This window comes from Marmota flaviventris, chromosome 3, assembly GCF_047511675.1.
Source record: "Marmota flaviventris isolate mMarFla1 chromosome 3, mMarFla1.hap1, whole genome shotgun sequence".
NCBI classification, from domain to species: domain Eukaryota; kingdom Metazoa; phylum Chordata; class Mammalia; order Rodentia; family Sciuridae; genus Marmota; species Marmota flaviventris.
The window spans coordinates 32,319,670-32,328,176 of record NC_092500.1 but is presented as its reverse complement, the minus strand read 5'-3'; the positions used below and the strand labels follow the sequence as shown (position 1 = coordinate 32,328,176).

The 8,507-nt window shown below is 35.6% G+C and overlaps 1 pseudogene; it reads left to right on the top strand.

Moving 5' to 3' along the window:
* Positions 1-1,452: 1,452 nt before the first annotated feature.
* Positions 1,453-6,344, top strand: LOC114108219 (telomeric repeat-binding factor 1 pseudogene; annotated as a pseudogene).
* The last annotated feature ends 2,163 nt before the right edge of the window (positions 6,345-8,507 follow it).

The following is an 8,507-nucleotide window of genomic DNA, read 5'->3' as shown; positions in this document are numbered from 1 at the left end:
ATTATACAATATTACTCTTTTTTGTCTGATTTCCTTCTATAATGAATTTTATATTCTTCTAATATTGCTATGTCAGTAATTATTATATATATATATTGTTTTTTTATATAAAGTTATATATTATTTAATACTATTATATGTATCCGTACTTATTTTTAATTGCAAAATAGTATTTCATTATATTAACATGCCATGATTTTTAAAAATTTATGATTCTATTCTAGGACTTTGGAGTTGGTCTTTTGTTTGGGTAATATTAATTAAATTGCTCATTATTTCTGTATATGTGATTTGGTGGTATCAACTCTCTTTGTCACGTACTTAGAAATGAAATTAATGGATTAGATGATAAGAGAATATTAAAATTTATGGTGTTGATAGTTTTTTGAATGCTGTGCCAATAAGAATACATGATGATTATTTATCTTGAGAACCTTTATATGGTACACCCACCATATGGAACAAGCATCCTGTTCAAAAGTGTCCAAGGGTATTCATAGGCCAGGCCTTTCCAGAGACCAGAGCAATAATCTGTTATGAACAATGAACTGGGCACTATGCCCACAAAACTGGCTTATTCAATCAATAACCCCACTTTCAGGGTAAAGGGATGTAGCTGTGACATTTGCCCAGAAGAACTTCACAAATGTTTTGAACCAGTAACTCCTACATCTGGCATATCTATTCTTTCTGAAAGAAAGTGTCTGCTGTGATGACCTCAGTCTTAGTCAATCTTCCAAGTTATTTTGGGAAAGATGACTTGTCATTTTAGTTTTTCAGGAACAAGTGGAACCACATTTAGACCATGGATCCTGGACAGAAAGCCTAATGCCATAATAACATGCTGGGTTGTACACATAGGAGGACATTGATTATTTGTGAACAAGAGGGAAAAACTGACACTTCAGATTATTATTCAGAAAGTCTCCACAATCCTTCCTACATCATCTGCATTGGGTGGAGTACACTTCAACTTGATGAGTGGCTTGTCCAACATTTGCTAGAACTCAGTACTTCCTGCCTATGTCACTCCACTAGGAGTTGTTGTTGTTGTTAAATATTCTTGTATGGTTATATTTGATTTTTACCCTCTGGTAGTCCCCATGAGAAGAACATAACCCAAGTAGTCACTGCCCTTTTAGACGTAATCCCCAAATAACACATATGTAGAAGAACTGAATACAACACACAAGCAATAGCCTCAAGTTCAGAGTTTACACCTAGATTAATGCTTGCATCAGCTAAGACTTTCATGAATAAACTGAAACACAACTACTTTGAAACTCTGAGCACAAAAATATTATTGCAGGCTACTGCATTTTCAGATAATTTGTTATGCAGTATTATTGTGGTCACAGCTAAACTTAAAGAACTCATAGGTGAAGGGGAGATAACAGTAAGTGATACCAGTATCCAGTTATGGTAGAAGTGTGAACAGAGCAGTACAGGAACATGATTGAAGACATTGGACAGCGAGGGCATGAAGTAGGTATAAGGATCAGAGAAGGTGTTCTACTAGAGGTAAAACTGGATGTCAGGCTAGAGATGCATCCAGGCTGATGTGTGGGGTCTGCCTGCTCAGGACCAAGGGAGGAAATTAAGTAAGCATGAAACAATAAAAATTGTGGCATTTAAGGAGCTCCAAGCAGTTGAGTTCTGCAGGAATAAAAGTTTATCTATAAGACAATGAGCAGAAAAAAAGGTCAGAGAATAAGACAGATGCTAGATTATAAAGGACCTTATATGACATGAATAGATTTCATACTGTCACTTTTAACAGTGTTGTGCTCCCTGTTGTCAGTTCCTTGTGAGAGGGCAAGCTCTACAGTCTAAAAGTTTAATAAATCAAGTATGATATTAATAGCTAAGGAGTAACTACTGATAAATAACTTCTTAGTATTTCAATATCATATTTTGGAAAGATGGAACGTACGATATATGTGTTTTCAGATGCAGATAATTCCTCAAGTTTCTTATAACTCAGGGAGGATCACAAACTCTCTTCCTCCTTAAAATATAATTTATCCAGTCCTGGAAAATTAAGTTTTGCTTTAGAAATTTGCTTTTTGGAAGAAAGGTCTTTAACTTGTCCACAAATGAACAACTATAGCCTCAAAAAAGTGGCCACTCAGTGTGTATTTACTGATTGAACTAATTTCCTAATCAGAAAGGACTTCAAATATTTGCAAGTTCAAATCCCGACTTCTCCCCGTAAGTATACCTAAGAGCAACTCACTTCCCTTTTTGCCTTGCTTTATATTTTTAAAAAGATGAATTGTAATTTCGTCTTCCTAGGAATGGTGAAAGTGTTTTATAAAATGATACCATAACATGCCTAGTACAGTACCTGGCATCTAGATGGCATTTAATTAATGTTAGCTATTAGTATGATTGTTGTAAAAATCTCCTACTCCATTACTCTTTCTGATGCCCAAGCTTGTGGAAGTTGTAGTCTATGTAACCATAAATAGAGGCACATTTGTCACATCCTGTCAGAAAAGGTTTAATAAAATTTTCGACACAGACATAAGATTAGTTTGATACTCACTTGATTTTTAATATGCTTCAGTTGTGCCACCTCTAAGGAGCTCATTAGCAACCCTGCTTCATTGGTTGCTATAGGCATTGCACTAAGATTATTTTTCTTTTTCTTTCTTTTTTTTTTTTTTTTGGCTTCTACTTTAGTCTCTTTTTTGCTCTTTTACACCCTGCATGAAAAAGGGAATTTGTTCTGCTCTTCAAGAATTTTACAATAGTCCTCACCCTCTTTGTTCTCACAGGGAAGTGAATTTGGCCTTATCTCATAGCAAGATAGTGCTTCAGTCCAAATGCTTAAGCTTAATTCACTCATTACTGAGAAATGCTGTACCTGGATGAAGATAATGGAGACCTAATGCATATGCTATGTAGCTTCCCAATAGAGTATCCCTTTTAAAAAGAAATAATTAGATGAATAAATTAGATTTTAAGCACTGATCTACATTTATACTCCAAAGAATATGTAATTAGAAATTTAAGCAGTGGGCCAGGTATCATTAAGTCATTGGAGACATTTCTATTAGAAGCCAATAGTATTGCCAAAATGTTAATTGTCTAAAGCCATTTTAAAATCCTTACATGTAATAAAGTATATATAAGGTTGATTGAGCAAGCCAATTTAGATGAATGTATCAGATAAATAATTCTATACTTATGAAAAATGCATGATATACTCCAATTATTGAGTTAACTTAATATTTCAAAGCCATGGCAAAAAAAAAAAAAATTATGGGGATGGTGTGTCAAGGAGTCATTTACATTCAAGAAAGCATTCTTCTTTGAAAAACTAATTGGTCATCACATCATTATGATCTTGTGATAGGTGATATTATAGGGAAAATAGGCTATGTCCTTTCCCTAGGATTAGAAGAAAACAAGAGCAGTAGATGCTTGCCATGGCATGATGTTGGGGCTGGTGCACTGGAGGACTTAAAGAACTGAAACTTATGTGCTTGCACTTTTGGAGACTGAGAAGTTCAAGATCAAGGTGCCTGCAGATAGGTGTCTGGTAAGGTCTCCTTCACTGGATTGCAGTAGACTCTCCCTGTGTCCTGCCTTGGCTGTCTCTCTGTATGTACTCACTCCTTTCACTCCTCTTATTGTCTTCTTATAAAGACAGTCATCTTATTGGATTAGAGTTCCACCCTTATGACTTCACTTAACTTTGATGACCTTCTTAAAGACCTTTTCTCCAAATATGGTAACACTGAGCACTAGGGCTTCAACCTATGAATTTCAGGTTACACAGTTCAGTCCATAACACCTGGCAATTTGAAATAACCAAATGAATGTAAAGCTTTAATTTTTATTCTCCTAGGAACTTTGCATAAAAGAAAAGGTCACTGGAGAAATATGCACATGAGTAAGATCTCAGTACATAGAAAAATAAAAATCAGACACATTTGGAAACTGTTGTTTAACTTATGGATGGTAAGACATTGCTGGCAAGTTTTTGTTTTCGCTTTTACTTATAAAATGATATATTTTATTTTTCAGGCCCTAATATAATAATAACTCCTAGGTTGATTCTGAACTGTGTAAAACTCTATAGGGTATCGACCTGTCTGGACATGTTCACAGACTGGTAGTTTGAGAACACAGGAATCCTACTTACATAGGATCTAAGGAGTCTCTTGGGGGAAAACACATTGTAAGAGAGGACTGATGGACCATAAACTTATTCAGTAAAAAACCAAAATCTTGGTCTTTGTAAGGGAAGTATGTGATATATTAATCAGAATTATCTATCAGACTAGCCACCATGAACTTAGGGTTGCACAGTATGGTACGCTTAATGGAGAAAAAAAAATCCGAAAGCAATGGGGCAAAAATAAAATGTTTTCTGTACCAAGTGTTAGAAGCAACAGGAAACAGGCACTTTTCTCTTCATTTGTAATACTGGATTGTATAGATTTAGCTCCATGAAAGAATGCAGAGAATCTGCAATGTGGTGGCAGTGCCCAGTATATAGGAGAATCGGTGGTTACTCAGAAGTGATAGAGCAAACTATAATAACTTTGTTAAAAAGTGAGTACCTGGTATGTTCTCTAGTGATATCCAATAGGAGTGCAAATTATTCTTAGCACAGGGGCCCATGAGAGCTCAGGAATCTCTGATATTAACAGATGTGATCTCAAACAGAGAAAGATGAATAAAATCACAGATGCCAATGATAAATTACTTGAAGCATCTATAGTTGGCATAACCAATGTCACCCTTTTCTGGAGACAGTTCTGATTTATACCTGATGATTGACAGAATACTTATTCATGTGCCCCATTTCACTCCCCCAAATTTCCCATTTTGCTTATAAATTATATGGTAATCAATCTGATAAAGAGGGAAATTTGGAAACTGGAATGCCACCTTAGCGAGTTAAGGACAGAGCAAGATAAATGTAAATTGTGCTTTATGGAATTATTGTATCATATTGTATTATGCTGTAGTTAGAGTGATAAAAGATGTAAGGCCCTCTCAGTCTTGTGATTGATTGGTCAGTAAATCGGAGGCAAACATAAAACTGAATAAGAAACTCTATGGGTCCCGAACCCGCGGGGCCCTGCAGACCAGGAGGACGCAGAGTCCTCCCAGCAGGAGGTGATGGAGAGGGCCAGAGAGGACCTAGAAGAGTTTGAGTGCCTGGAACTGATCAAGTGTCAGATGCAGTTGGGGGTCTCTGAGGAAGAGGAGGGGGAGGCGGAGGAGGAGGAAGAAGAAGGGGAGGATGCGGGCCTGGTGGAGGAGGCCCAGGCAGTGGCTGCTGGCTGGATGCTCCATTTCCTCTGCCTCTCTCTTTGCCGCGCCTTCTGCAACCGCCCCTCGGAGGACTTCCACCAGACCCGCGACAGCGCCGAAGCCATAATTCATGGATCATCCAGTATTACAACTTATCAATTAAAAACTACATACATAGGTCAGTTTTTGACAAGAATTGCAGCAGGAAAATCCCTTGATGCACAGTTTGAAAATGATGAGCCAATTACACCCTTGCAATCAGCCCTGATGATTTGGGCTTCAATTGAAAAAGAACATGACAAACTTCATGAAGAAATAGAGAATTTAATTAAAATTGAGGCTATAGCTGTTTGTATAGAAAATGGCAGTTTTAAGGAAGCAGAAGAAGTCTTTGAAAGAATATTTGGTGACGCAAATTCTCACACGCCTTTAGAAAGGAAATTGCTTAGGATAATCTCTCAGAAAGATACATTCCATTCTTTTTTTCAACACTGCAGCTACAACCACATGATGAAGAAAATTAAGAGTCATGTGAATCGTGTGCTTAACGAAAAATCATCAACTTTTCTAATGAAGGCAGCAGCAAAAGTAGTGGAAAGTGAAAAATCGAGAAAAATAACTTCTCAAGATGAACTTAATGGTAATGATATTGAAATGGAAACTGAAGTCAATTTGGATAAAGTAAAAAGGTCTCACAAGAGTCTCTTCATATCCAAATTGAAACATGGAAGCTGGCAGCAAGACTTTAATGAGAAAGAGGAGCGAGTAGGAACTCTTCAAAGTGGAAAGAAAAAAAAAAAAAAGAAAACAGAAGAGTCACTGAAAGCAAGAGAGTATATGTTTCAAAAAATCAACCCATAACTCCTAAAAAACAGCGACCTAGGAAAAGACAGGCATGGCTTTGGGAAGAAGACAAGAATTTGAGATCTGGTGTGAGGAAGTATGGAGAGGGAAACTGGCCTAAAAGACTATCACATTATAAATCCAACAACGTAACAAGTGTCATGTTAAAAGACAGATGGAGGACTATGAAGAAACTAAAATTGATTTGCTCAGACAGTGAAAACTGAATGTATTGGTTGAAGCTTGATAAAGGACAGTTAAATATTTTGATCACTACATTTTGTTTGAAATTTATTTGTAGTTGATGTATCTCAAAATTTTTGTTTAAAGCATTATTTTTAGTTTAGAAAAGATTTGTGCTATAGAGTAAAATTATATGCCTCATTTTGTTCTTCAAGAATTTTTTAATCTTGATAAAGCGTAAATATGTTAACCCCTAACAAATTCGGTACTCCACCCCCAAATCTCATTCCAATAAAAAAATGAAACCTGATGAGGAAAAAAGCAGTTTTTTTTATTTACCTATTTCGTGTCTGTAAGGTACCCTCAGCCTCCTAAGACACAGCATGAAAATGAATTTTCTAACTAAGTGAACAGTAATAGTCCCTGTATATGAAACTTGATCTATGGCCTTAATATTCTACTTGATTACTACAGCATTTGTTAATAGAGTGAAAAATAAAGCTGTTTTTGTTTTCTTTTTTGATATTAAGGATTGAATCCAGGGGCAGTTAACTGCCAAGCCACATCCCCAGCTCCCCTCCACCTTTTTTTTTTTTTTCTAACTTTTGAGATAAGGTCTTGATAAGTAGTTCAGAGCCTTGCTAAATCTCTGAGGCTGGCTTTGAACTTGCAATCCTCCTGCCTTAGCATTCTGAGTCCTTGCAATCCTCCTGCCTTAGCATTCTGAGTCGCTGAAATTATAGGCATGTGCCACCACAGCAAGCTAAATAAAGCTTCTTTATAAGCTTCTTTATAATTCTTTATAAATATTGAGTTCTCTGGTATGCTTTGATTTAATATGTCAATATTGGACATAAATAGTATTCTGTAAATGCTTAAGTTTTATTAACCATGATCATCTTTACATAGTATTAATAAATAAGGTTAAACATACCTTACGAGACAATTTGAATTTTCATTAATTTATTTAGATGTCTTAGTCAAATATTAATAGAATTATTTAACATTTTGTGTTATGTGATTTGTTTAGCAAACAAGTATTGAAATATTGAGGTAGTTGTGTTAAAATCATATGTAATATTTTATGATCTTGTCCATTTCAAGATCATAAAAACTAAAAAAAAAGAAATTTTATACTAAAAAAAAAGAAATTCTATAGTTGAATGATTATTTCACATGCAGGTCTGTGGCTGATGTTCCTTCCTAGATCGGCTTCAGTTTTAGTACATTTCTATATTTGTACCTACTAAGGAAGACATTGAAATTTTCTGGAGTTGGAGGAAGAAAGAAAAATTAGATTCAATCTTGTTCATTGCAAAAAAAAAAAAAAAGTCCTCTTAGCATCTGCATGGATTAGCTCTGGGAAAATCAGTTTGAAACTTTCTTGACTCGAGAAAAAGGAAGAGAGGATTTCAGAAACTCCAGATAAAATGGGAATTAGAAAAGAGTTCATTACTTTAGGTCCACGGATCTTTAGGAATCTAGGATCAAGACTAATTTTATATCTGAAAATAACTTCTTATTACATTAGCTTCCAGAATTAAAGGTGCATGTTATACCATGTCTGAGAATTCTTTATATTATAAATGAGGTTTCACTATAATCAGAATTGCATGTGGCATCTATCAATACTATCATGCATTAGACATTTTCTGTAAATACCAGAGAAATCCAATACTAAGACTTAGATTATTTTTTCAACCTCAGTACTACTGATATTTGGGGCTTCATAGTTCTTTTGTTTAAGGGGCTCATCTATACATTGTAAGAATTGGGGCATCTTTCTTGGCCTCTATGTACAAAATAACAGTAATGTAAATTTTCTCTCCCAAAGCAATTTCTCTGGATGGTGCCATATTGCCCTAGGGTGGTAGAGGTGGTAGAGGACGAAGAGAAGAAGAAAATTGCCTCAGGTTGAGAAACATTGGCTTAGATAGAAAAATGTGAATTTCATAAAATGGGAACCCATTTACGTGTACTCATGGAAGCAAAATTTAGAAATTTCACACACAACCTCACTTGTGTAGACACAGCCTCACTGTCTGGGCTTAAAGCCAGAATTAGAATTAAGTATCTCCCAATTCCCTAAGACAATCAGGAAACACATTTTTCTACCTCCCTCTTCTCTACCCTGACACCATTTCTTTTGGACAATTAAACTACAGTACTTTAGTCTCCTTAGAGAAAAGCTGCTGTGTAAATGCAAA